Below are 5,781 nucleotides of genomic sequence, written 5' to 3'. Positions count from 1 at the left end.
AAAAAAAAAAAAAAAAAAAAAAAAAAAAAAAAAAACAACAACAACAACAACAACAAAAAAAAACCAAGGTGAACAGCGCCTAAGGAAGAATAGTTGAGGTTGCCCTCTGGCCTGCATCTGCATCTGCACACACATGAATGCTCACTATGTATACATCTGTGCATCCATGAGCATACACACAAGAATATCCAGAAAGGAGAGCTTGGAGGGTTTTCTGTGCAAGGGACAGAGCTTGGCCCAACAGGAACCACACAAGTGGGTAAAATGTAAAGAATTAAATTATTTGTGGCACATACATTGGGGGACCTACTGTTTCTCTTCTCTCATATTTGCTACAAATATGAATGTGTATAATTCATGCAGCTCACAGGCACAAGGAACGAAGAATTGAGAAATAATGGAAATGTCTGATTTTAAACATTTACACAACATTGAAAATATTGGAGGCTTAATTGATCACAGTGGTGTCTAGTTACATTAAAACATATGGACAGATGTGTAAAAACTGGTCCTGAAACAGCTAGCAAGATATATAGTTACCAACCAAACTCATTTCTGTGCTCCTCTTGGGTGTAACATCCAAGTGGTTTTTATACATTATGTTCAATGTGGAAGATGTCATGATCCAGAATTCAACTTGGTCATAATCCCATTTTGGCATCTTAAAACATAAATGCTATTATCTAATGTTTTGCTATTATCTGACTTTTCTACAGTGATATTTATGGTCTGAAGTAGTATTTTTCATACCAATATCCAAGGCTGCTAGGCACACGGATAAAAGTTGTATTTCATAAGTTACTTGAGCCTTTTCATTTTCTACCTTTTTCTGTTGTCATTGGGCTGGAAATCTTTAAAAGTATATATTTTTACAATATTAAAACCTCTCCTTTCCTGTGATGATTGCCCATCAAAAGCTATTTCTAAGGAATAAAGTTTCGGGGTCTGGGGGATGGCTCCTTTTGCTGAAGCCTGCAAAATACCCCTGGGCTTCTCAAATGCACTTCTGGGATTTCCCTACCACTCTTTTTCTTACAGAAACATAATTGGATTCTGATGCCACAGCTTAAAGAAATAATATACCTCAAGTCTACAAGCCTATTGTGCAACCAAAATCTTCATTTCTTTTTATTCTTTTAAGAAAAAAAATACAGAAAACATTTACTTGAAGACATAGAAAGATATACACACACAAAAGCTTATATTGGGTATGTTGTTATTTCATGTTTTAAAATGACCTCAGTTGATATGTGTGCCTTGGAATCTCTTCAGGGACCTATGTTCCCCTCTGTCTGGCTTTCAAATTCCAATTCAGTCCCTCACCTGACCCAGGGCTGTTGGGTGAGGCTTGAGACTTTCTCCTGACCGATCAAGGGTAGAAAAGCAAAGTCTTTTCCTTTTGAAAATGAATGTCTTGTGTGGATTGCACAGCTTCCTCACGAGGAGATGTTCCCTTGCTGGTTTTGAATAAGTAAGCTAGATGCTGGACTACCTCATAAAGAAAAGTGTGATTCAGGGACCTAACCTCTAGCCCTTAACCAGTAGGAAAGTAGGCACCCAGTCCTGCAGCTGCAGGGACACAAACATTACCCACATATACATGCTCCCAGGACAAAATCTTTCCTAGAGAGGCCTTCAGGTGAAAGCATGGCTCTGGCACTAATAATACTGTGATTAAGGTTTACAATAGACACAATTAAGCCATGCCCAGCCCCTGAGTGACAGAAACTGTGCCAAACTATGCAACTAGTGATAGTACTGTTTCATCAACTAGTTGATGATGTGCATGCTATAGGCCAAATGTGCCTTATCTCCAGTGACAGACAGCTACTGCACTGCTCCTATCCCTGAGCTCCACCCCAGTCCTTTGGTCCCTCTAACTGTGGGCAGACTAAGCCTTACTCTTCATGAAACCCTTCAGACTCAAACTAAGTCTGACACTGATATGGCTACACACTGGGCAGTGCCCTGCCTCTGATGAGAATGGCTCCCAGCAATAGCTGCCTTCTCTGCAGCTATTTGTCTATTTAACCACACTGCTACTATACAGAGGACTTCTGCATTTGAGGATACCTCTTCATACACCTCCATCTCAGATTCTGTGTGGACTCTACAGGATTTGGGAAATTGTCATCCCTGTTCTCATTTTTTGACAAGAGGGGATTGGTATCTAGGGATTTGCAGGGGCCAGAGATAATTAGTGTCTGGACAAAGAACTCTCAGGCTACCTCTCCCCTCTCTGTGATCTGCTTGATTTGCCTTACTGAGATAGTTTCTGGGAAGCCCACTGCTGTATAAGCCTTGGGGACAAAGAAGTTGTCAGTCGGGGACTGAGGTGAGCATCTGCTCTTTTAAGCAGCATCTTCATTAGCACTCTGCACCCCAATCTATGCCTAGGAGGGAGAGCAGCCAGAGTATATCAGTTGGCATCTTTACCCTCTAGTCTCCTATATAGGTGAACCAATGAGGGGTACCTGCAGCAGAACCAGGGCACCAGAAAGGCTAGAATATGCATTTAATGCCTCCACTAGAGGTCTCAGGATGATTTCCTCCCTGTACCTATAGCCACACCTTCACCCAGGCAGCCATATCCAGGATCAGAAGCCACTATTCTGAGCTAATTTAAGCTAAGTACCCAGGACTTTCAGGTCTCCCCACATCCTTCCAGATGTAGCAAGCTCAACATCTCCAAAATCTCCTGTATCCTGCCAAGGTCTAAATACACAGACTCTACTAGGCCAAATTTGGGGTCCAGAAACCATCCTCAAAGCTCTTATGGCCCACAATACTGGTCTGGAAACAGCAAGAATCACTTTTTGGGAAGTCTGGGTTGCCATTGAGATCACCTACCCCAGTGCTCTCTCCCTGTCGCCATCCATGGTGCTGAACCTTAGTCCCACTTGCCTCGAATACATCTGCATCTTCTCCTATGAGCACCACAAAATGTCAAAGTGGCCACAAGTCTTAGTTGTACACGTGGAACCATCTGCCTCCCTCTTACCAGCTTCCCTTAGGTGACTAATGCTATATCAGTCATGATGATCTGACTGAGCCCTCTCCTGTAACTCCCACCCATTCCAGGAAGCAAGTGTAATCTCCATGAAGAACTAGCTGCACAATGATGGTGAAGCAGTATTGAGAATATCATTAAAGTCAATGGCCCAGTCCATTAGCAGTTTAGACATATCTTACAATCATGTGATGACAGTAGGTGTAATTCTGGTAATGTAGGACGAGTGAGAGCATCCATAAAGTCAGCTAGTACTGCCACACTTAGCCCCTCCACTGTAACCCGCAAGCTGGGCTGTTCCACACAGGTGGCTATATGGATGAACTCCAACAGCATGCCACAGCATGCCACAGCAGCCAAGCCCTGAGCTTGGGCGAGTTCCCCACATATACAGCAGAGATTTTTAAATAAACCCAAGTAGAGTCAACAAATACCGAGACTCCCACTGCTCTGTGGAGACACCTGTTCTCCACAGCATAGCTTAGCACGCCAAGTACAGATTCTCAGCCAGCATAGAAAGGGATTTAAACTTGACACAATGGATTTACATTTGCTTGGCTCCATCAAGAGGCCAAACAGACTCTGACTGGAGGCCTCATCATTGCCCTTGTGATCTCTGGTACCCATGAGTTGTGGGGACACAGCCTTACCCACTGAAATTGGCAGGAAAAATGGTAGGCATTGAGAAGGCGACCACTGAGATGCTAAAAGAGGGATGAATCACTCCATATGGTGGAGAATGGCTTTGAGTCTTGATAAATGTGCCTGTTCTTAGAAAGCAGTACTCTCTCTCTGTGGTCCCTGATAGTCACAGACAAGCCTGGAGGGTGCTGACTTTGTTCATCCTAATCTGGGTACCATCCTTCCATGATTTCATGAGTCAATTTCTCAACAAGGGGTGCTGTAGACCCAACCCTAAGAAGGGATGGTCCAGAACCACCCTTCAAGAAGGGGTGTTTCCATTCATTTTGAGAAATAGTAAATGTCCCAGCCCAACCTGAACTTATATCAAGTACCCCTAGTTCAAGTATTCCTCACCTCCATGGACTGGAAGTACTGCCTTTTCAAGACTTGACTGTTTTCAGCTTACTTTACCCTTGGACTTGTGTGCTGGTTAGTTAGAGAAGACAACTGATACAATGTAGCATTACCTGAGAAGGGATTCTTAATTGAAAGTTTGCCTGTGAGCATGTCTACAGAAAATTCTTTTGATTGTTAATTGACCCTGCCTTAGAGTGTGAGCCGGGATCAGAAGTGCCTAGCCTTGGCATCTAAATCTGCCATCTTTGACTCTTGTCTCCTTCCATTTAGCCTTGACCCCCAGTTGAGTCTTGGTGATGCCCTAGTGAACACCTCACCTGGTAACCACACATAGGCACTTTGGCATCTTCCCAGGACTGCTACATTTGAAAATTACCCAATGATGTTCTCATAAGCCATTTGAAGGTTGGCTCTTTGTCATTCCAGACGTACTGACTGCTAACTACAGCTTCTTTCCCTAAAGGTTGAGATGAAGAAGGCCAAATGAGTTGGACAAATGCATCCTTAGTATAGTTAATCTTCCTTGTCAGTTTGACTAGATTTATAATGACCATGGATATACATATCTGGGTTTGTCTGTACGGAATTTCCAAAAGGGTTCACCTAAATGTGGGTGATACATGTCTTCTGGTTGTGTGTCTGCTGTTGTGACAAATTTCCTGACAAAAAGTAACATGTTTAAGGAAAGTATTTATTTGTCTTACAATTCCAAGTTTTATTCCATCATTTTCACAGAAGCCAAGGCAGAAATTCCGGAAGCTAGTCACATCACACCCATAGCCAAGAGCAGAGAGAAAAGCATTCTGGCTTGCTCTCTGCTTTCTTCTCTCTTACACTTCCCTGGATTCCCCTACCTAGAAGATGATGCCACTCACCAGGGTATGAGTCTTCCTGTACCAATATCAAGACAGTTTCCCACAGACGTGCCCAGAAGTCAATCTAATCTAAATAATTTCTAATTAGGATTCTCTTCCCAAATGATTCTTGGTTGTGTCAAGTTGACAATTAAAAGTAACCAGGATGCCCTTCCATGTAATAGGGGTCCCTAACTAAATAATAAGGAAAGGAGGGAAAACAAGCTGAGCGCCAGCGTTCCTCTCTCTCTCTCTCTCTCTCTCTCTCTCTCTCTCTCTCTCTCTCTCTCTCTCTCTCTCTCCTCTCCTCTTCTCTCTCTCCTTCCTGGCTGTGGATGGAATATGACCAGTTGCCTCATGCTCCTATGGTCATGATTCCCCTACCATGATGGATAGGCCTTTGAACCATAAATAAAAATGAACTCTTCCTTCCTTAGCTTGTTTTTATTAAAGCAGTGAGGAAAGTATGGTTGGTGGAGGCAATTCTTCAGAGTTAACACGCATGTCCCTGTGATGTGTCCTTAGAAGCCACACCCTTCAGTTAGGTTCTGTCAGCTCTGAACGAAGTTGTGAAACCCTTCTCAGAGCCATCTCTGACTCTACAGTTGAAAATGCAGTGTGATTTAGGAGTTAGTTTTCTTGCCATGCTTCTCCTACCTGAGAGTAAGTTATGTTTTCCATATTTTTTTTTGAGACAGGGTTTCTCTGTATAGCCCTGGCTGTCCTGGAACTCACTCTGTAGACCAGGCTGGCCTCAAACTCAGAAATCCTCCCGCCTCTGCCTTCCAAGTGCTGGGATTAAAGTTGTGCGCCACCACCGCTCAGCTAAGTTATGTTTTCTTATCTATCTTCCCCATACCCAGGCCCTGCAGGTAG

Source organism: Mastomys coucha, unplaced genomic scaffold (genome assembly GCF_008632895.1).
Source record: "Mastomys coucha isolate ucsf_1 unplaced genomic scaffold, UCSF_Mcou_1 pScaffold21, whole genome shotgun sequence".
NCBI lineage: Eukaryota > Metazoa > Chordata > Mammalia > Rodentia > Muridae > Mastomys > Mastomys coucha.
The sequence above is the reverse complement of the archived record's forward strand: the minus strand, read 5'-3'. Positions refer to the sequence as shown.